This window comes from Rattus norvegicus, chromosome 5, assembly GCF_021556685.1.
Source record: "Rattus norvegicus strain SHRSP/BbbUtx chromosome 5, alternate assembly SHRSP_T2T, whole genome shotgun sequence".
Taxonomy (NCBI): Eukaryota; Metazoa; Chordata; class Mammalia; order Rodentia; family Muridae; genus Rattus; species Rattus norvegicus.
In genome coordinates, this window is record NC_141538.1 from 139,433,518 (window position 1) to 139,457,266 (window position 23,749).

General features: G+C 44.3%; 1 protein-coding gene across 5 annotated transcripts in view; it reads left to right on the forward strand.

The window, feature by feature from the left end:
- The window catches only part of Hivep3 (HIVEP zinc finger 3), a 402,531-nt gene that overhangs the window by 82,726 nt on the left and 296,056 nt on the right, over nucleotides 1-23,749 (forward strand). For 4 of the 5 annotated variants that reach the window (XR_015619738.1, XR_015619739.1, XM_087549278.1 and 1 more), the window contains 1 exon segment: nucleotides 4,587-4,699. The gene's annotated coding sequence lies outside the window, so the exon portion shown is untranslated. 5 annotated transcript variants of the gene reach the window in all.

Here is a 23,749-nt window from a genome sequence, read left to right on the forward strand (position 1 = left end):
TGTGGGGAGCATTGTTTAGCCTGTCCCATTGGTATTTTGCATAGACTGGATGACCTCAGTTTTCTTTACATTATTAGAAAATAACTTTATGGCATTGAATACTTAATAATAAATATAAGATCTATCTATCCTTTGAGGTCTCTTTTTCTGAAAACAGAACAGATTTTAAATAAGGCATGGGTTAAAGGAAATAATTCTTTTCAACTAGCCGTAGTCAAATACTCTTATTATGTTACAGGATAATGATTTCTTTGTTCAACGGATTTAAAATTCAGCCTTCATTTCTTACCTTCACATGACAAACTATAGTCAAATTGTTTCTTGACTACATTCAGGCCCACCAGCCTGTTTTGCAGGTTCTGTAGTGTGAGGCTCTTTTGGTTACTATAACACTGAAGTGTTACGTATTTCTAACTGGCAAATAAGCCACTTCTTGTTCCTTCTCTGTTTTCCTGGTCAGTGGCCCTTCTAATGTTTTCCTTCTCGTTGGGTATTTCAGCTGTACTGGGTGCTGTTATGTACACTGTAATACCAGTACTCAGGATGCCAGGGAGGGAGGAGCTGAAGCTTAAGGCCAACCTGGGCTACATAGCAAGATACCATCTCTAAACAAACATCTATCCATCAACCTCAGTCCTAAATGTTACTTTAGAACAGAAAGAAGAAACATTCTGGAATTGTCTACCTGACAAAAATGTCCTTTCAGTATTGTTTATTATTATTATTATTATTATTATTATTATTATTATTATTATTCTGCTTATGTATCTCCATTGAAATTTCTCAATTTTATTAGTATATACATTTAATTCTGGAACTTGTATTTTAAAAACAGATGGTGGTTACTAGTAGGAAGGAAGACTAGACACTGTAGAATGTTAGCAATAATAACCAATAAGAAAATAGAACAACTTATAGCCAAATACTCTATCAAAACTTTGTAAACTGGAAACTCTGTCTGTCTGTATGTATGTATGTATGTATGTCTGTCTGTCTTGCCTTCTCTGTGTCTCTGTCCTTTTATAGGTAAATGATGAAATCAGTAGCAGGTGATATTACAGAATAGAGGGGATATTGCATGTTTAAATCATTTGACTCTCATCTTTCAAAATGTTTAGTTATTAAACTTTATAACCAGCTGTCAATTCTGTACTCAGCCTTACATTTTACCTGGCTTCATTCCGCATTACATTTTCTTACATAATAACCTCTCCTTGTGTGAGTTCGTTTTCCTGGCCTGTATTTCCTCTTGCTTAGCAGAGATCCTCAAGTGATCTCCAGAAACTTTTCTTAGTAAAAGGTATGCCTGTGGTACCATGTCTCTATTTTATCATCACAGAGGGCTGTGCTAGTGTGGCAGCTAATGAGGCTTCAGGACCTTCCCTTGGAGTCCCTATAAGCACTGTGCAGGTATGTCTCCGAGGTGCAGTTTAGAAGGGGACTAAAGCCACTCGGATTTTACTTCTTTTAAGCAGTCAGGGCCTCCTCCCCTACGAGTACGTTTGTGGTTGTGTCTCCTTGTTCTTGGGGTTCTGCATCTTTGAATGTGTGTGCTTGCTCAACAAGCTGCTGCCAGCACACCTTGTGGCCTGCACCCCGCTCTTCAGCTGAAGGGGACAGCCCTTTGCCTCTGTTTCTGCTTCTCCTTGGTGCTGCTGTTCCTTCAGAACTCCTGCTGGGCAATGCTCTATGCTTTATCTGGTTACTGAAGTCTCCCCCCCTCCTCTGTGTGTGTGTGCGTGTGCGTGTGCATGTGTGTGTGTGTGTGTGTGTGTGTTCGTGTGTGCATATGTAGAGTATTTTTAGTGGCCCTAGGGAGCCGCTCCCCTGCCTGCTCCCCTTCATTTTTAGTTCCTACTTATTTTGGGAATAAACTTCCCACTTTGCAAAGAAGCTGTGAAGATCTTCTGTGTCTAGCCATTCTGTCTTTAGTGAACAGGTCTGCTCCCCATGACCTTGATCTGTGTCTGCATTTCTTCATATCCATAATTGTCCTCCAGTCTCCATCTTCTGAGCCTGAACTTTCTAGGATCCTTTCCTGGGAACCTGTGCAATGACTTCGTCAAGGTCTGTGCAGAGTCTTCACAGACCTTCCTGCCCAGGCCTCATTTACTCTGAAGTGTTTACTCTTTCAAATGCCTACATCTCGATGGCACAGTCCTTTGGTTTCCAGTGGGACCACTGACATTTGTTCACTTAAGTGGCTCTTTTGGGGAAGAATGAACAAGAAAACATTTAGGAGCCCCCTTTATCATTCACCAAACCAATGGCCTCTGTGTGGAATTGGGGAGGAGTCTGGAACTTCTGCCCTGTACATGGCTGGACCACATGACCTGTCTGCCTGCAAGGGTCCTTCTTCGAGCCTAAATACAACTAAAGTGTGAGAAACAACTTCCACACCAAAAGCTAGAGAGATGGGGCTTAACATTGGCAGAGAATGGGATGAAGTATGACTGAAGCACTGGGTTTCGTTAAATCTTTGGAGACAAGGTCCCTGTGGGTCACTACAAAGACAATGGAGTCTCACCATGCTGTGGGCTTCAGCGTGCATTAAGCCCATGCAGGGGCAGTTGAGAGCTGGGCTTCAAAGAGAGAGGGCGTGGGCCCAAATCTCCTTCTGGATTCATGACAGCTTGACCAGAGTAGGATTCCTGCTTGGTGCTATACTATTACAGGGAGTTGAGCAGCAGAAAATAAAATCGTTTTCTCAAGCCTTCCTGAGATTTAATGTGAAGAAAGAATGCTTTTGTCAGGAACACTGCCTAGATCTATCAACAGGGATAGAGATGGCTTTCATTTCTTCACAACATGCCTCTCCCCTTCCTTTGACACCACAGTGGCAGACACTCTGGCCTCCTCTGCCCCCTTCCTCCAGGCCTGGGTAGAAGAAAGGCTTTGAGAAGAGTGACAGGCTCCCTGTGGTAGGTCTGTACCTTGTCACCAAGCCTCCTAAGCTCAGATCTGTGGTAGCCACAGGAGAGCCAGCTCCATGCTGTGTGGCTGGTGACATTTCCGGCTGCCAGTACCCAACCAATCAGTGACAGATTCAGCTAGCTAGGATGATGACACATGAAATATGCTAATTTTCTCTAAAGAATCTGGGAGTGGAGAGGTGGGGAGAGTAGTTTTGGCTGGGAGGGTGAGGCAGACAGGGCTAGGTAAGAGAGAGCCAGGCATGGGTTTCAGTGGTCTGCCTGGCAGGACCAGGAGAGGGAATGAGAGTCAGGGCTAGAACCAGAGGGACCTGTCCTGGAGTGGCCCTAGGAACACAGTGGTGGAGGGGCCTGCTGATGGCCAGGAACAAGGGGGGCAGGTAGCAGGGCCGGGATGAAGTTCTGGGGCTCTTGGGTGGAAGACACGGTCTTTCTTTCAAACAGGAGTAAAGTTCCTTTTTGTTTTTCTCAGTGGTACCTCTTTAAAAACTAAACCAAAACTGGAATGGATGCCATCTGGGTAGCTGAAGTAGTTGGCATGTGCATTCTAGGCTGGAGTGGGCTGTTGTTCAACCTCCATGCTCCAAAACCCCCCAAAAGTTAAAAACAGAGCAGCAATGAAACCTTGCTAACAAAACATTGAAGAGGAGCCAATCAGAAGAGTCAAACAGCGAAGGCCAGGTGTCAGTCTCAATTCCCGATGCAAGCAGAAGGAAACCTGTCCTATGACGGATCTGAGACTGATTCTCACGGTGGCTCAGAAATGCTGCCTGAACCGTCCTTTGGTTCCCTGAGACTTCAGGGGAGGGCATGCAGGGCACCTGGGAGAAAGCTGGGGGTGGAGGGTGGGGTTCAGCAGAGACCTCACTGCCTCCAGTCACCTGGCCCTTCTGGCCCCTCAGGAGCAATAAGGGACCCCAGAGGAGTGACCCTTGTTTTGAGAAGTCTGCTGAAAGTCTAACCCATTGAACATGAATGTTTAGAAGTGTTCGCATGCAGTGCTACTCATCAGTGGGAAGCCCATCACGAAATAGACATGTGTGCTTTGCTTATATCCTGTATTGCCTATGTTTCTCCCACCAAGTAATGTATTATCCACATGCGCAGATATATGAAAGTCAATGAACACTGTCACTACCTGAAATTTTGCCCTGCGTGGCAATAGGCCTGGTGCTTTCTTCCAATATTCCCAGCCATGCTATTCAAGTGATAATTGGTGTACTGTATCTTTAAAAGGTTAAAACCCCTTTTAAAAAAAAGATCTGGACTCCTAGTGGAAAAGACAAGCTGGGCATGGGTTGGCTCTGGATTCGGAAAGCAGCTGCTGATTAGATTCTGTGTCTGCGGGCTGAATTTATTCCGTGTTTCCAGCAGGAATTCAAGAGGGATGCTTCTGTTTGGGTTTCTGATCGTGATTTATATTTATTCAGAGGAATAACAGAGGGTGGATCTGTTCCCGGCGTGAGCATGCTCACCACTAGCTGACTCTCCCATTATCCCCCTGCCTAGTTTGGTGCTTCAGTGTACATGAGTATTCCGTGTGCATATGTGTGTATACAAATACGCATGCACGCCTGGATGGACAGACGTACGCACAGGTTATTTCTTAAGAACAATTCCTTCAATAAGGTCTTTACCCCTTACTTGAAACAGGTGTTTATGAAAAAAAATGCACTATATCCCGACTGACCGGAATAATTGAAGAAGGGTGCTGGATCCGTGGGTCAGAGAACACACAGGACCAGCTTGCTACCCCAAGGCTGAAGGTAGGGGACTCTGGGGTTTTTATTCCGCGGACGGATTCCTTGTGCTTTATTTTTCCCTGATTGTGTTTTCTCCCGCGGCCGCCACCGGGAAGTGCCTGCCACAGTGCTGGGATTCCATTTTGTCGCTGTCTTTCTCACACCAGGTGTCTGGGTGGCGGTGGCGGGGCTGGCAGGGTGGCCACCGTGTGCGCGGTGGGCTGCGAGCTCGGCCTGGCTGGGGGAGCGCGAACCTCAAGTGACCCCCGCGCGTCAATCACTCGCAGCGGCGGCTGGGCTGTAACCCTGTGCGTGCCGCGCGCCCCCGCGATCGCTCAGCTGCGTTGCGCTGCAGACCTGGCTCCTGGGCCAGGCTGCTGCTCTAGGAAGGGTCAGGCTCCAGAGATGTCTGTTGCTGCTTGGTAGAAAGATCATATTGGTCTGATGCTGGGTGCCAGCATTGAAGGGAGAAATTTTTCCCCCTGCTCACAGTCCTGCCATCCCCTGAAGACAATTCCAAGGTGGGGGTGGTGGTGGTGCGGGGAGGGGGATCACACCTTTTCAGTCCTCTTCCCAAAGCACACTACACCACACCAAACCCGAACTCCAACTGAGGTGGGAGTGGGGTTGGGGTAATGTCTTATCCTGTCACTAATAAAGCAGGTACCCCTTCCTAGATGCCCCACATTTCATCATATTTTAAAATGGGAACACTGCTGGTGACGAATGGTCCCTGGGGAGGTGATGGACATCCAGACTGGTGGCTGGGACAGAAGTGGTGGAGTAGAGGAACTTGGAGACCTATTTGGACATCCTTGAAGCTGGCTGGTTTGGTTTTACTGCTTGTCAAGGTCAGGACCCTGTCTGTGGCTTGACCTGCCCTTGAACCTTGGGGGACAATGTTTGTACAAGAGCCTGCTGGCTTGGAGAAGTGGTACCCTGAGGTTCTCTTCTTGCTTTGCATCTTGAAAGTTCTGGCAGCCTTTGGTTTTGCTAGGCAGAGGCCAGGTGCCCCGGAGATATCAGGCATTCTGTGATGTTTTGACCCAGGCCTGCCTTCTGTTGTTGGGGTGGGGAAGGAGAACAAGGCATTTGTTGAATTAACCTCTACAGAAGTGTTCTCCAACCCATGTTTATGTAGTTATGTAATCACAACTAATGATCAGACCCTGTGCCCAACTAGCATCAGCCTTCCTGCACTAAAGTTGGTTACTTCTGTTGTTTATAATATCTTTATGTAATTATGTGAGTGATGATGACAGGAAGCATGTGGGGACCAGGACAAATCCTTTGAACAACTTGAGGGTCAAGAATACAGGCAAAGAGCAGGATTATTGCTTGAGGACAGAGGTCTCAGAATTGGGTTGGTGTTGATCTGAAACTTTCCCCCGACTTCTGCCCAGGTGATACTTGTCTGAACTTTCTGCTGTAGTCTTACCCCTCTCTGTTTGTGGAGAAGGATATAGCCACCTCTGCAGGGCCCTCAGATTCCTAACTCAAAAGGATAAAAGGACACTGGGTCTAGGTGGCCACTTAGGTACCTCCGGAGGAAGAGCCAGAGAGAAGTCTGTCTCGTCACCTGTGCCAGTCTTTCTCTGGGCTGGGATGCCCTGTGGATGGGGTGGAAAGAGACCCTTGTTGATGATTGACATCTGCTGCTTGAAGTGGAGACTTGCAGGAGCTGGATGTCCTTTCCATCCTTGCGTTGTAATGTTAGGGGCTTTGCAAGGTAGGATAGCTGTCCTGTGAGGAGCTCTGCAGGCAGGAGAGCTTAACTCTCCCTTCCATCCAGCTCAGTAAGTACCCACAGTCCACAGAGCTCTTAACACAGACTCTGGTCATATTCCTTACCTACTCCTCCTGGGGCTGGTAGGTAGGTTTGCTAAATTGGTGACTAAATCTGGCCTCCTAAGGCTAAAATTATTTTCTGGCCCTCAATACCCTGGTATAGCAGTTGGCTGGTAGGGGTGGGGGCCTGGGGACATTGTTGCTTTAAGAGCTAACTACTACTGTGTGCTCTGTAGATCAAGATGTGCTCAATTGGCACTATTGTCAAGATGTCTCCGCCCACTGTATTACAGCAGTGGCCACCCTCCTCAGAGTGCAGAAGTGTAAGCTGCTCTTGGACCCCTGCCAAATGAGCCAGCGAGGCACTTAGTGTGTGAAAGGTTCAGGCAAGAGGAGATACATTTAGTCTAAAGACCTGGCAGATCCCAAGATCTGACTTGATGGAAGATAACATTAAGAAAGCTGTGTGACAACTAGATAGCTTTCAACCTGTCTTTCTTCCTGCTCAGCAAGTTCCTTGGTGTCTTTCAGGGATTCATTCATTCATTCATTCATCCCTCCCCTTAGGCCCTGACAGGCTGGTTTTCAGACTGTTACCCCAGGAGGAGTCAGGGCACATTTTGCCACTCCCTAACTGTACCGAGACAGGCAGGGCAGGAAACCCAGCTGCCCGAGTGAGCAGAATTGCTCTTCGTCCGTAAAGCTGGTGGAAGGATGGTTTGAGGAGAGGACGAGATGGATGAGAAAGGTCCAGGTGCTCTGCAGCTGGCGGGCTCTGTAGGTACCACACAATCTGACTGCACAGTTGTGAAGAGCAAAGCAGAGAAACAGCCTTCACAACGTCTGTGGGTGCGAGCTTCGTCCTGCTTCTCTTGCTGGTGGGAATTTCAGACCCTCTTTCAGGACTCAGCATTTAAATTTCTAAGAGCCTTGCTAAATGCACTTAGAAACTATGGAGAAATCATTAAAGCTTTGTGAGAGGGTCATGGAGGTTGTTTTTAATCAAATATCAATGAAACTAATAATAACAATGCTAGAAACAGGCGAAACTGAAAAAATTATGTTTAAAGGCTATAAGGAGTCAAAATGTGGACTTCTAAGATTAGCAGAGGGATGTAAGCAAATTAATAAAATGGTATATATTTTGTTGCATCTTTTGACCTGTGTATACCAACAATAGTTTAGTGGCTGTTTTTAGTCCTGTTTAAGAAGGCACGTGGGACTGGAGCACAAACCAACTGAGTTGTGGTTGGTTTCTGTTTAGAGAAATGTGGCCTGCCTCCCAGTATCCCTTAGAGTTTCTGGATAGCCAGAGGCTTGCCGACTAAATCATAGTACACCTATAAAGCGCTGTTGGAAACTTGATGATCTTTAGCTGGCATTTAATAGGTCTGTACTATACATTATTAAACAAGGTTTGTTTTAGCATTTGAGAATCTGAGAAAATGATATTGGAACTTTCATGTATCTTCTTGTGGCAAGAGACACACTCCAGCTTTCTGGGCCAGTGACATTATGCTACAGTTGAAAGAGGGCTGATGGACTCCTGGTAGAAGAGGTGGGCTCTGGTGGCATAGCTTCTTATACCTTTTTAGGGATGTAGGGTTGGCCACTGCCAGTGTTCTGCTCCACTGGATAAATGAGTTCAAGATGTTATGACCACACCCCAGGGTTAGTGGTGGGGATTATTCAATTCAGACCTTGTGTTCAGAACTGGAAGGATGTCTGACTTACATGAGCACACAGAGTGTGGCCCAACCCTCTGCCCATGTGCTCATTACAATTCTTCTCTAATACAAAGGCAACAGGAAAAGCACACGAGGAGAAAAGGAAGGCCCATGCTTTTTAAAAGAGTACCTTTTACAGTTTGGTCCATCTGTGGAAAATGTGAGGACCTAACTAAAAGCAAGCAGACAGTGTGGCTTAAGGTTTGAATGCATACATTTATTGTTGGATCACTTATCTGAAAGAAAATGGCCATTTCATGTCATTAAATATAACTAGAAATGTTGAGAATTATTTAAAAGTTTCATGTCTTCAAGGGAAGGGGCACCATTGTGATGAGTTGAAGAGAAGCCAATTCCATGAAATCTCAAGGTGGTGGGAAGGCAGAGTAGAGGAGTAGGTGATGTGAAGTGACTGAAGACCCCTTCCTATCCACAGGGCTGTCCTGATGGGTCATGTTGAGAACACTTGCTTGGGAAGTGGAATGTCAAGTTTGGGCTCTGGAAAAGATAGATGAGCTTATGTTTGAGTGAGGGGTTCCTCCCCTCGTCACTAAGTATTCCTGAATGCCAAGTGTAGTTGATATTCTTGTGGAAAGAGAAGTATGGTGGAGCTTTACTCTTAGACATGTGTGGCATGAGCCAACACTGGCCCTCAGATTTAAGGAGTGAAGCAGAGAGAAGCATAGGGACCTTGGCATCTCTCTGAGCATCAGTGCCTCTTGTAATGGAAGTTTGTGGTTAACCTTAAAACAAAAGAAAACAAAAACAAAACAAAAACCAGTCATGGTTACATAACTGGATCCAAAGAAAAGCCAATGAAAGAATGATGGAACAACAAATGAAAGCGGTATTATAAATGTATGTGTGAGGGGCTCGTTTGGTAAAGTGTTTGCCTTACAAGCATGAGGATCTGAGTTCTATCCCTAGATGTAGTTAAAAAACAGTTGGGAATAGTGGTGAGGGACTTAAAAATCTCATGGCCGGGGAGGCCGAGACAAGGGCATCCCTGTGCTCATTGGCCAGCCTAGGCTACTTGGGAAGGTCCAGGCCAGGTGCCTGAGGAATGACATCTGAGGTTATCTTCTGGCCTCCATGTGCATTCTACATACATACACATGCACACGCACATATGAACATGGGCATGCACACACACACGTGCACACATATACACATACATATGAACATGAACACACTTAAAAATAACATGACATATTCAGTTGTGTCTTTGAATAATTTTAGTCTCTTCAGCCATTGGCTGCATTTACAGGCCCAACATGAGGTGGTGAAACTAATGAGTCCGGGAAGAAATTAATATCTTTGACAGAGAAGGTGAGGACTTTGGAAACCTTCCTAAGATCTAATATGGTAGGTCCTTGATCCCTCCATCTCAGACTCCTGACTGAGGCCCACACTTGGAAGTGCAGAATAAAATGTAGCATAGTCTCTTCACTTCCTCTGGCTGTGGCTTCAGCTCAGAGGCCAGAGGTGATATGGGAACCACCAGCACTTTGCCTTTGCCATTTGCAGTTCTCATGTCAGGATTTCTGTGTGTCTTTCAGCATTTTGGGGTGAGCATATTGCACCTTGGAAAAGGCACAGACCATTGATCCCTCTTAGCTGTGGCTTTGTTACACAAAGTTCACATTTGGTTTCAGATTAAAAAGACAAATTGCCATGGGCATGGCTCTTAGGAGCTGATCACAAAGAGTGAATGTTTACTCCAAATGCCTGTCTGCTGGGGTGGCCAAAAACATGAGCATGTATCCCTTCCCCAACTCCCCGGCCCTCAGAGGAGATTTAATACAGTATTAGAAGTCTTGGGGTGGTTACTGGACCACTCACGACTGAAGCATGTGCTAATGAACCCAACTGAAGCATTGCTATGCAAAGCCAGGCAAGAGAAGTGGCAATCACTTGCTCCCTGCCCTAATGTTGAAATGATTTCAGGGGACTTCCTAAAGCATAATTATGATCACAGCAAATGGATGAGCTGGACTCTAATATGCTCTGGATTCCACTTTCTGCTCAGTGGGCATTTTTGTAAGGGTGTCTATGAAATGATGGGGAAGGCCAGATACCAACCAGTCACCATGTGGGGCATCTTGCCCAGCAACAGAGATGTCAATCTCTTATTCCTTTAATTGTAATGAAAAACAATAAAGAAAACATACTGTGAGGTATGCAAATCATACATTTATAAATTGTATCTAAAGAAAACTAGTACGCCAACACTCAGTACTCCCCTGTCCACTTGAGAGAGAGATAGAAGCCTCCTCCTCCATCTACCCATTTCATCTGCACTTCTCACTGGTAGCCATTTCTCAGGCATCGCCATGTCTTTCCCCCTTATTTTCTTTATTCCTCTCAAATTTGTCTCTATAAACAATACCTTGCTTAGTTTGTATGTTTGTGGTACCACATAAGAAATGGAATCATGGGGGTTGGGGATTTAGCTCAGTGGTAGAGCACTTGCCTAGCAAGCTCAAGGCCCTGGGTTCGGTCCCCAGCTCCAGAAAGGAAAAAAAAAAAGAAAGAAATGGAATCATACTGGTATTTTGTTCTGGTGTCTAATAAATGTGGCCCAGGAACACCAGTAAGGCTGCACTGGTTGACAAACAGCTGGGCTGTGTCCATATCATCAGTAAATTGCTCCTTACCTGAGAAATCCTGAGTGCTCCTTGATACTCCTCTGAGTCCTTCCTCTTCCCTAAGGTCCAAAGGAGGACTGTAATATGTGGGTACCAACCAGTGATTGGATGCTTTACTCCTTGGCTCATTCACACTGTTGATTGTAGCTAAAAATGTCTTCATTTTCCTGGGATAAGACAGGCACATCATAGTTTATTAACTATCCTATTATGAATAAACAAGTTCCTGGGATTTCTTACTGTCACAAACAGTACAGCTGTAGGCATTTTTGTTCAAACCTCCTGCTGAGCATGTACATTTATTTAGGGAATAAACACAATAGTAGAATTACTGGTCACACAGACTGTGAGTGTTTTCAATGCTATAATGCTATACTGTAGTTTCAAATTAATTTCCACTAGCTTATGTGAATTCACCTCAATAAAAATTAATTTCCATTGTGACACACACACATATATCTATATATCTATATATATAGATATATATCTCCTGCTGCAGTGTAGAATTGTCTCTGTTGCTTCATACTTCAGATTTATGTAGGATATTGCCAGATGTTTCTGTCAGTCTTACGGGAGTCTAACAATGGTTGTGTATATTTGATTGTTTCAGAACTTTGTATGAGTTGCTGGCCTTTCGGGTTGTGTGTGTGTGTGTGTGTGTGTGTGTGTGTGTGTGTGTGTGTGTGTGTAGAGAATCTTCTACATCTTTAGACTGTTTATTTTAAATCAGTGTTCTATATATTTTTCTATTTATGTTTTTTCTATTCTCAAAGCTGTTATTCTGTAGACATGTATCTTCTATTTCATGGCTCTTTCAGTCTTTTAAAGTGTCCTTAAAGAAATGGAAGGTCTTGATTTAAAGTAATAAAGATGTATTCATATTTTCTTTGTCATTAAACATTTAATATTTTAAGGACATCCTGAAGAGAAACATTGTCTTCTAGAAGTTATAGACTTTTTCTTTCATGTCCCCCGAACTTAGCATTTTTTGTGGATATTTATCATCAAAGTAAGGATTTGCCCTTTTTCTATAATCTGTGAAGGCTTTAAAATATTTTATTTTATTTATACTTAGTGTGTGCATGCATGCCATGAGACAGCTTGCAGGAGTTGGTTCTCTTCATCCACCATGGGTCCTAGGAATTGATGCAGATCATGAGGTTTGGTTACAAGTGCCTTTTCTTGTTTAGTTGTCTTGCCTGGCCTCTTAAGGCTTAACAACAACAAAAAAAATAATGGAATTTTGAAAATTGTCTTTCCTATATTTATTGAAATTTATTTTTCTTCCTTAAATTTGTTAATGTATGGTGAACTGATTTTTTAATATTAAATTAATCTTGCTTGCCTAGAGTAAATTTTGTTTATCATAACATGTTCATGTTTGTATACTCGTCTAGATTTGTTTTGGTTATATGTTGCTTAGAACCTTTACATCTGTACTGTGATTTCCATTCTCATCCCCTCCTTGTCAGGTTTTATATTGAGTTTGAGCTAGGCCTAGACAGTGGGTTTTAGAACTGCTTCTCTTTTCCTGTTCCTAAGAAGGGCTTTTGTATGGCTGGTATACTTTTTTCCCTAAAAATTTGGAATTGTTTACTCAATTTCTTGAGCAGTTAGTGGGTACTCGGGTTTTAATTTTTTCTTGACTCATTTTTGGCAAACCATCCTTTTCTATTTTATTTGACTTTTAAACATTCGCTATCAACTTGTTTTTAACAGGCGTTGTGTATCTTAAGTTCTGTTGTGTTTGTAATTGTGTCCCCTTTTCATTTACCAGTGCACCTTCTGGTTCTGTAGTCTTCTCACAGCTTTAAAGAACTAGTTGTTCATGATCCTATCATTTATTTTCCAGAAATGCATTTTATACTGATTTTTAAATTTTCTCTTGTTAGCTTTGAAATATTTCTTTTTTGAGTGTTTTTTTAATTTTCCAGATTTTTCTCATTATGAACAGTATCAACTCCACAGTTCTACTTTAATTTATTACACATCTTTGACATGTCTTAGCTTTATATTATTTGGTTTTAAGTATAATTTCCACTATGATTATTCCTTAACTTGTAACTACTTATAACTATAGTGTTTTTTTTTATTTTAAAAATCTAGGTACTTGTTATGCTTGTTACCTCCCTGCTATTAACTTCTAACCTAAACTTATGTTAGATCACAAATGTATGTATAAAAATTGACTTTTAATTTTAATTAATTTTCTGAGATAAGGTCTCACTCTGTAGCACAGACTGACTTGAACTTACTATGTAGAACAGGCCAGTCTTGAACTCAAAGAGATATATCTGCCTGCCACTGTTTTCAGAGTGCTGGTATTAAAGGAATGAAGTGCTATGCTTGGGCTAAAGCCCAACTTTAAAGCACATTAATGATAAAGTTAAGTGTGGTCAATTTTTATCATGTTATATGAGTCTACTGTGCAAGTACTATATGTATAATAATGTAATCAAGAATTATATGCAAGTTCTAGGTCAAGCCTTTTGATTATGTTGGTTACATCCTTTCTATAGTCACTGTTTTTTGTTTGTTTGACTAATTATTGAGAGAAGTACATTAAAGTCTCCTGCATGACTGTAGATTTGATTTTCCTTTTGTAGTCTTTCAATTTTTGTTTTTATATATTTTGAGCTCTTATTATTGGAAACCTGCATGAATTTAGAATAATTTTGTTTTTCATGTTATTTGAATTTTATATAACAAAGTAGATCACTTCCTTTGGTGATTCTTTTAGTCTTGAATCTTATATGGATTAAAATTCACATAATTCTACCCACTTTGTTTTGTTTAATATTTTCTGTTAGAGCTTGAAATATTATTATAATTTTCTTAATGAGAGGTTAAAAACAACCATTATGTTTTTGTTTGCTTGCTTTTGAGAAGATTTTTATTTGTTTTGGACAAAGGTCTAAGTTGGGTTTTTCTCCGAGAAGGTTATTCTACTCATCACCGTGTCACCATGTCACCTTGTCTCATTGTCACCTTTCATATCTAGTTTCCTTTGAGAACAATTAATTTCTTTTCATTTTGAGCTACATTTAAATGTTTGGTGTTTGTCTTCAGTATTCCATGGTTTCACACGGTGTTCTAGTACAGGCTACTATCTCATACTTAATCTTCACAGTCAGGGGAAATTCTCTTCTTGTCCTCTCTTCTCAGGAAGCCACAAAAAGTGAATCTCAAGGTCACTATTATCTGCAGATGTCCTCACGCTGGCATGCAGCGTTTGGCTGCCTTTCTAGACTGCAGTTTTTACTTTGTTCTGCTTGCTCACAGGTCACACACAGATTCTAGCTCATCAGTCATTTAGGAAGCTGTTTTCCCTACTATACCCACTTGTATTAATTGTTCCTAGTAAGTTGGTACTGTCTACTAGGAAATTCTAGTTCTTTGGGTCATCTTTAACACCACGGAAGAGTGTGCTGAGCCCATTGAGGGATGCCTGTGTACCCTCTGGTCAGCCTGTCCCATGATCTTCTGCAGATAGGATGGTATGTTCCTCCTAAGGCAGCATTCCAGGCTCCTCCAAGGTTGACAGAGACATGGTAGTTGTCAGTGTGTTTTAACCTGGCAGTAAAAGTCTTATGAGGACAGCAGTAAGTGATTCTGGGTAGTAACTAACCTTTTGCCCTTACACGCAAAAGTGCAGCTTCTAGGACACAAGCCTTTCTCCATGGTAAACTGAAAGAGCTGGTGGATTTGGGCTGCTTTTCAGTTTCATGCACTGACGGTTCTGCTTCTGTATGATGCAGCTCCCTGCCTTACCTCCCCAGACCTGAAGTAGAGTATCAGGCTTAGAGGTAGACGTAAGACCCAGGACAATGAGCTTTTGTTATGGATGCCTCTTCTTTTCCTGATCGTAGCATAGCAAGGCATCTCCTCACAGCGTCCTCATGTATTTAGTTTCAGTAAGCTAGGGAATTGTAGGGTCTAACACTCTTGTGTGTGGTGGTATAGTGAAAGCACCCAGTAGTTCTCCAGGACTGATTTTCTTGCCTTCTAGCAAATAGGAAGGTGGGGGTCGGTTGGCATCCTCAGCCCTGTTCCCTTGCCCATGTGTCTGTGCTGCACATGGCAGAACTCAACTCCCAGGGCTCTTGGCTGAAGGACTTCATAACACTCTATCCAAGAGGCCTTGACTGGTGAGTGACTTTGCTGTGGCCTGCTCTCAGGCAGGTGGACCCTGCTGCTCACTTCCTGAAACACTTTGGAGCAAGGGCAGTTGGTTTGTTATTGTCCCCTTCCCTTCCTGTGAGCCTACTGTTGGGGAGGGAGGGTACAGCAGATGGGCTTCCTGGTTGCCAGGGACCTCCTGTAGCCCAGGGGATCTAACAATGCCAATCTCACTTCTGTTCCTATCCCTGGGTCCTTGAACATCTTTATCCATTCTCACCAAACAAAGTGGATATGTACCAGGAGGAGACTGTCTTAGATGGTCATATAGGCACTGGATGGGTGAGGGGCCCCGCTTTCTATCCATGCTTCCTCGGGCTTAAGATGGAAAGAACTCACCTAGTTGTGTCTGGGACTGTCACCCACACTCTATGGATGAGACAATAATTCAGGGTCCAAGAAAGGAAGAATGGCTTCTTTTCTTGGCCAGAGGCAAACTCTCTCTCCCTTTTCATACGTAGTGATCCTTAGGAAGGTGCTCTTCTATTTGAATACACGAGACTGTGCCTAGGAGGCAGAAGAAGCTACACAGGGGCCAGTGCAGGCCTTGTAGGCTTGCCAGCCTTCTCTGTAGGTCACTGGCCAGTTTGGTAGAGCATCTGCCCTTTGAAATAGGCCGAGAAGCAGGAAGCCTGAGTTTCTCACTAGCTTACTCATTTGTAATGGCAGTCCTGGAAGTACCTGGGATCCTGGGGCAAGAGACGTAGTAAGCTTTGGAGGGAGAAGAAGGTGAGAGTGAGAATGGGAGAGGAGATGGGAGCGGAGGAAAGGGTAATGAGCAAGGGAAAGAGAAAGAAGGAAAGAAAGGAAGGAAGGAAGAAAGGAAGGAAGGAAGAAAGAAAGAAAGAAAAAGAAAGCAAGCAAGCAAGCATGAGGAAAGAAAGAAAGAGGGAAGGAACAAAAGGGGAGGGAGAAGGTAGGGGAGGAGCAAAAGGGTGGAGCATACCAACAACCCTCACTCCGGCTTCAGAACCCGCACATGTCAGTTCGTTGACCTCCGACTCGTGTAGCCAAGAATGTCTTTGAGAATCTTACCTTCTGTCTTTATCTCCCAAGTGCTGATGTTACAGGTGTGTGCTTCCGTGCTCAGTTTTTTGCAGTAGAGGGGATCAAACCCAGGGCTTTGGTCAAGCTAGGCAAGCCCTCTACTAACTGTATTACACCCCTACCCCCGATGCTTTTATACCCATTTATCTGTGGGTAGAAGTTTGGGTTGTTACTACATTCAAACTGTTGTGAACAAAACTGCCATGAACATTTACATACAGGTCCTTGTGTGCCTGGAAGGTTTCATTTCTTTTGGGTAAATACCTGATCAGGTATGTGCTGGAATGCTGATTTTTCTGTTTCTAAACCAATCTGCCTGTCATTGGGTTCTGTTTACTTTCTATGAAGGAATATCACATTATTGATTACTTTTTTGTTGTTGTGACAAAATACCATGACAAATGTAACTTAAGGGAGGACGGGTTTATTTTGGCTTATATTTTGAGGATACAGTCCATTATGGCAGGAAGGCATGGAGGTAGGAGTGTGAGGTGGTTGGTTAAATTACACCGTAAGTCAGGAAGCAGGAAGTGATGGATGATAAGCTCACTCTTTCCTTTCCATCAGTTCTGGGACTCCACCAATAGAATGGTAGTGCCCACAGTTACAGTGGGTTTTCTCATTTCAATTAACCCAATCTAGAAACTCCTCAGGCATGCCCAGAGATTTGTCACCTGGACGATCTTAGATCTTATTGATAATCAATATTAACCACCCCAGCTAGTGACAGATGCAGGACACTGAGCTAGAGTCACTTACTCTAGTTGTCCATTAATCTGTTCGACACCTTGGATAGGAGATTTGGTATGAGAAGGAAGAGCACAGGCACTGGACCAGACTTCCACCCTGACTTTGTCATATACCGTGTGACCCTACACAAGTTACTTGATTTGTTTGTGCCTCAGTTTCCTCACCTGTCAAATGTGGAAACCTCTCCTGTGTGATGGGTAGATAGAAATAGATATACTTGGCCCATCTTGAATACTCTGCCATTGAAGGACTTGACAGGAAGTAATAGGGTCTGAAATGTTCGTGCCAGATTTGTTGTTGCTTGCAGTGGAGTGGCAGAAGAGTGCTGCCAGCCACTCTTTTTCCTGGCATCATGTCCCTTGTCCTCTCACTGAACAGCTTCTGTACTGAGTGGACAGTGCTTGCTCCTATCACCACCTTTCTTCCGACCTGGAGATGAATTGGTGCTGCCAGCTGTTTAAGCTGACATTTTGTGATCCTCCTGCCTCAGCCTCCCAGGGATTACAGGAACCTCAGCCTTTTTAGTGTGGTCCAGTTCCGTCTCTCAGATACAACAGCCAAACAGCAAGGCCTGGTAATATCCCACCGTGCTCTGAGATACCTACCCCCTGGTTCTCTTCAAAGTAAGCCTCCATGGGGCTTAAAGCCCTTTGCTGACTAGAGACTTAGCAAAGGGACCAGCCCAGGAATGCCTGCCCTATAGCTCTGCACCAGACACGACTGTCAGGGCAGCATCCACTGTCAGCACAGTTCAGTAATCTCATCTTGAGCCTCCCATTTCTGCAAGCTAAACTCCCCTGAGAGGGCAGTGCTATTATTACGATGGAGATCGAAGCCGGTTGAGTGAATGTTGGAGACAAGTATGTAGCCCTTCATCTCTCAATGCAGAGACAGAAACCCTTTCTGGACCCAACCTTTTTCTCTCTCCAAAAGGAAGAACAGGAGAAATCAAGCAGTAGGACTGACCTCTGAGAGTCTAAAGGGGGCACCTGTGTAGATGCTGATCTTGCAGTCAGGTGGTGGCAAGAGACTGGCTTTGTTGTGTTTTGGTTTGGTCTGTTTGTTTGAGACAAGGTTTCTCTGTCATAGGCTGAATTCACTGTGTAGCTCAGGTTGATCTTAAAACCATGAGTCTGGATTACTCTGCTGAGAATTGAGACTATAGATATGCAACAGCAAGTTTGCTTTCTAATCAGGCTCTTTTAATTTTTGATAATTTTATATTTGAGTACTTCATGTATATCATTTCCCCCTTCCCTTCTAACCCTTCACTACCTCTCAAATTCATTCTCTCTCTCTCTCTCTCTCTCTCTCTCTCTCTCTCTCTCTCTCTCTCTCTCTCCCAACTGAATCCATTTAGTGTTGCTCTTCTGTACATGTATTTCAGACTGACCACTTAGGATAGGATCACCTATCAGGCCTTGTCCCTGGGAAAGACTGATTCCCCCTCTCTCAGCAACCATTGATTGCCTATAGTTCTCCATCTAGGGACAGGGCCTTGTGGGGATCCTACCTTTTATATTGGTGTGTCAGCTGGTGTTGTCTTTGTACTGGTCTTGGTTATGAGACCACATTGTTGAGATTTCATGAGTTCAGCTTCCGTGCCATGTCTAGAAGACACTGTCTAGCAACAATGAGAGGGCAGCTTTGGACACTTGGCTCTCTCCTCCCACCATGGGTTCTGGGGACTGAATTTGACAGAATTTCACAGAGAATTCTTTTTACCCTCTGAACATCCCTGTAGTTTTTAAAAGTTAAAATATAATCATTATATTATAAATATCACTTTCACTTTTCTCTTTTTCCTAGAATCAACTTCTTTTAAAAATATTTATTTTTATTCTGTGTGTATAAATGCTTTGCCTGTATATATGTCTGTGTACCATAGGTGTACCTGTTGCCCACAGGCTAGAATTACAGACTGTTGTGAGCCACAATGTAGACCAAATCCAAGTCCTACATAAGAGCAACAAGTGCTCTTAACTACTGAACCATCTCTCCAGAATTAGCAAACTGTCTATGCTGGCTCCTGGGGGCTGGGAACAACAGGGACCAAAGGAACACAGAGAAGCTGATGGCTTCTCATTGTCTCTCTCCTTACTCAACCCTGGCCCTGGGGGTGAAGGTAAGAGTGAGCTGACCTCAAGGGTATGAGAGTAGGAGATACGGTCCTGTCCCTTGCCAGCTATGGCACTTGGGTGATCAAACCAGGGTAGTGCTGGAGGGGGGGAGGAGAGAGAGAGAGAGAGGGAGAGAGAGAGAGAGAGAGAGAGAGAGAGAGAGAGAGAGAGAGGGAAGGAAGAAGAAGAAGAGGAGGAGGAGGAGGAGGAGGAGGAAGAGGAGGAGGAAGAAGAAGAAGAGGAGGAGAAGAGATGAGACGAGGTAGACGAGACCTGGTGGTGTGGATTTGGGAGAGTTGGTGGGATGACCAACTCAGCTACCATTCAGGCCCAGATCCAGGACTTCGAGTTGACCTACCCTAACATTTATCCCATCTATGAACTGCTAGAACATGCAAAGGAGCAGGTCCTGCAGATCCAAAGCTGTAGGATCTTCATGGTACAGAGCAACTGTAGGGTATCAGAGAAGAGTTCCTGTGAGGATCCAGTGTTGATAGTGTAGCAGAAGCCAGAGGCCTGGAACCAGACTGAAGGCTCATTGCAATGAATATTTACAAGTAAAGATGGTGGACACAGTGTATACTGTGTGATACTGTGCAGCTTCCACGGTGAGATGCTTGTTTGTTTTTATTTTTTGTTTTCTTTTAGGGGGCAGAATGCAAGGGTGGAGGGTGGATGCAAAGGGATGGGGAGATGCGTGGGACTGGGGTGTATGATATAAAATTCACAGACAATTAAATAAAGTTTTTGCTCAGTGCTAGAGTACTAGCCTACATTTGTAAGGCTCTGGGTTCAATCCCCAGCATCACTACCACAAAAAAAAGTTAGAGAAAAGTAAAGACCTTTATTGGGGCGTGGTGGTACATGCCAGTTACTCTAGCCCTCAGGAGGGTGAGACAAGATGAATACTGTAAGTTGGAGCCATCCTGATGTATACAGAAAGTTCTGGGCCAACAGGGACTGTCATAAAGCCTTGAACAACTGAAGTTTTTCTCTGGAAGAAGCCCTAGATGGAGCACTCTAGCTAAAGAGTAGGCGAGGTTATGCTATGGACCAAGCAGAGAAAGCAAGAGGCGTCGTGATACTGGAGCTGAAGAGGTGGTGTCACCTTGATTGGCAGACTGAGGGCCTGTGCATGCAAGCTGACTGTCCAGAGACTGCCTCAGGCTTCAGTGGCTCCACTGTGTCAGAACTGAGCTTTCTACATGATTCAGTTGAGACTGGTTGTCCTTTCACGAAGGGATCAAGTTCCCCAGTGTTTGCCTGGATAATTACTTCCTTGCTTGCTCTCATAGACCCAACTGTACCTGTGGGTTTTCCTGTTTGCCTCTGCTGGCCCTTACACGGTTAGCTTCTGTTCTGCAAAGTAGCTCACAAGGGTGCTCTGACAGCATATTTTTCAGATTGCTTGATGAGGCCAGGCTATCTGTTACAGATACGCAATATTTCATGATTTATTTCCAAGTAGACATTCTTGGGGACCTCAAGAACCAAGCTGTGGGGAGCCAGGGGAGCCTTTAGGGAAGAGGACAGTTCCAGCCTCAGTGCCTGGCTGTGGTCACTGACTCTGGACTACAGTGTTTGTAAACTTGGTGTTTGAGTGTGTAATGGCAGCCCATCTGGAACACGTGTTGAGGCTCTGAATCGACATTTAGGAGTTGCTACATGTTGAAAAGGAAGTATTTGAATGAGTGTCCATCTGTGGGAGGTGGAAAGGAAGCAGGAAGCATGGGGTGTGGTCTTTGGTCTCTGTGATCAGGGATAATGCAAACAACATGAAATAAAGCAGGCCTGGGGAGGAGGTGCTGACACTCGGTGAACACTTTCACCTAAGGGAGCAGAATGGAAAACAGTATGCCCTGAGCTGTGTCACCGAGCATGCAGTCCTAGCTGCAAGGGGCCATGAGAGTATGAGCTATGACTGTGCTGCTCTAGGGTCCTCTTTTCTCGCCTCGGTTCCCTGGATAAAGCAGGAGGAAAGAGAATACTGTGGCATTGAGAAGTTAAGAAGGTTAAATGGCTTCATATGTACATACTGCTTTGGGTAGTGCCTGGAACTTCAAGACGCATGTACACTCTTTGTGAAGACATAGAGGAACCTGGAGCCCGGGGAGCATACATAAGTGGTGCAAAGGCAGCTGAACCAGGCAGCTGTCAGGTAGGATCTGAGCCTAGCTTCTTGCTGACTGTAGCCAGCTTTCCCAAACTCAGCACCCGTGGGATTCTGAGCCAGGCAGCACTGTCATATGGACTGCTGTCCTATGCATTGGGACAGAACGCAGAGCAGTGAGGCTGACTTCTGACTACTGGATGCCCATGTCCAGTAGTGGTAGCTACAGATGTTTCTACACACTGCCAAATGTCTCTTGGGTAGGGCAGTTGCTCCTATTTGAATGTCACTGTGTAGGGGGCTCAATGCTGCTGAGGACTTGCCAACGATTTCTATCTGAGTTTAGGAGCCAGAGGATCAGGATGTCTGCTGTGAGATGGGGTCTATTATACATGATAGGAAAGCTGCACTCAAAAAATTGGAAAAAAAACCACAGCTGCCTAAACAAAACAACATCCATTGACTTGCCAGGCTAGAAATCTTACAATGCCCTACCCATGATAAAGGACAATGGGCAATTGATGGCTGCTGAGACGGGAAGAATCGGTCTTCTCCAGGAACGATCCCCTGACAGGTGACCTAATCCAAAGTGGTCAGCTCCAAACAGGTACACATATGAGAAACACCAAATGGAATCAGAAGGCTGAATTTTTATAAACATATATAGACATATGTAACACTAGTTAAGGACAAGATCATGAATTTGAGAGTGAGGAGGACACAGGAGTTGGATGGAGAGAGGGAGAAGGGTGGAAGTAATGTGCATACAGTGCTCATGTATGAAATTCTCAAAAACAAAATTACAACAAAAACGTCAGTAAGTCTAGCTCCTACTTGTTGCCTTCGCCCTTATGGATGAGCTCAGGGCCCAGCATATCTACTGAGTTCTTGGACTACTCTTTCCCCTCTTTCTTTTGGCTGGAAGATATATGGGTAAATCGTTATCTATCTGTGCGTGGGTCAGGGAGGCGTAGGTAGTTTGGGGTTCTCTACACAGTGCTCAGTTTACCCTCGCAAGTACAGCTGATTGGCTTAACTAGATTTAGACTATGTAGGACCCCAGAGCAGAGGGGTTGGTGACCAGAGGACAGCTGATCTTGACATTTGTCGGTGCCTTGTCATGAAGATGCCTTCTTTGCTTATTCACGTTTTACATACCTGGGCCTTTCTACTTCCTTTGCTTTTTTTTTTTGTTTTGTTTGTTTGTTTTTTTTTTTCAGCCTTTGAGATTCAAGATGAAACAGAGATCACATTGTGGTTCAGTGCATCAAGGCAAGTGTGGGATGGGGACAGAGCTGCTGTGCCCTTGGTGCCCACTTGCTGGTCCTGTGTCAACCCTCCTTGTAAGGAATTTATTGGCCAGCTATTTGGTGTCTCTGACGAGATCTCAGAAAAGTCACATCCAGAGCCATGAGCTTGTCTCAGTAGGTGGATTTGCATTGTGAATTTTTTTTTATAATGGTTGCATTCATTATAAAAGAGGTAAATAGTTCTACTTCGAGTCTTGTTTTCTGTGGGTCAGTGATTGGTTTTATGTCAGTAGCTCTGCTGTGGTCTTGGGTTTTCCTTATTTTCCTGACACATTCCATTCCTTTGACCTGAGATATATCTGCTCCCTTGTTGAACTGTTGATATGTTGTCCGGAATCAGGCAGTTCTCCAGTGCTGATGGGACCAGTCATGCCTGCTATTTCCCTTCAGATCTCTCACAGACACAGCCTTCTGTGAGCTTGATACATTCCATTATATGCTGAAATCTGCATCTTCTCATGGGCGGTGAAACCAGGGCATGAAGATGTGACTTCCGGGTGCATGATGCAAGGTAGCTAGCTCACCAGCTGAAGCAATTAACTCCTGCTTTCCATGGAATGTTTGCCTCCAGCCATCCAGCCAGTGGACAGTGAGTGGCCCAGTGTCTTCTGGGACAGAGGGAAAGCTAAGGGCCATCAACCTCTACAAAATGCTATGAACAAAAATTTACTTCCTTAGCTAAAGGGAATCTACTTGTTCAACTGATGTTTGTTGAGTGCCTGCTAGGCACTGTGTTGGGGACACACTGAAGTTCTTGGCCAGTGGAGGTTCTTGGCTCTGTGGCCTTAAGGAGACTTGACTTTTATAGCTTATCTCTTGGCATGGTTACGTATGCTCTAAGTCTTTCTGGTCCACACCAGCATCATTGTGAAACTGGGAAGTACATATAAATGGAAAGGGTTTTGTGTGTTGACAGGATTTAATTAAAACTCTACATGCTCCCCCACATAGATGCCGATCTTCTGTCAATAGAAAAACTAAGGTCTGGTATTAGGAGATCTGACTGGGCCTTTCAGCCCAAGGTTGGCCTGCTGCTATTTCCCATGTTCCCACTGTGCTCCTTGCTGGGAGTGAAGCATTCATCTGAGTATGGAGTTAAAGAGGAAGAGTGGAGAGTTTGGGAACATGAATCAGACACCAGTCAAGCTTCCTAAGAAAGGACCACAGTGGGTTGAAAACAGGGCAGTCCTTCCCAAGAAGTGCTTTTGTGTGGGGTAAGTGGGAACCTTTGGTGTTGTAGGGCCTCTGAAGAAAAACATGGGCATGTCAGCCCACCATATCGGCTGGACCTCTCCTTTCAGGGCCCAGTGTGGTAAGGCCTTCCAGGAGGCTAATCATTTAGATTCACCCTTTCTCAGCATTAAGTGACTATGAGCTGAGGCCAGGGATGGAAAC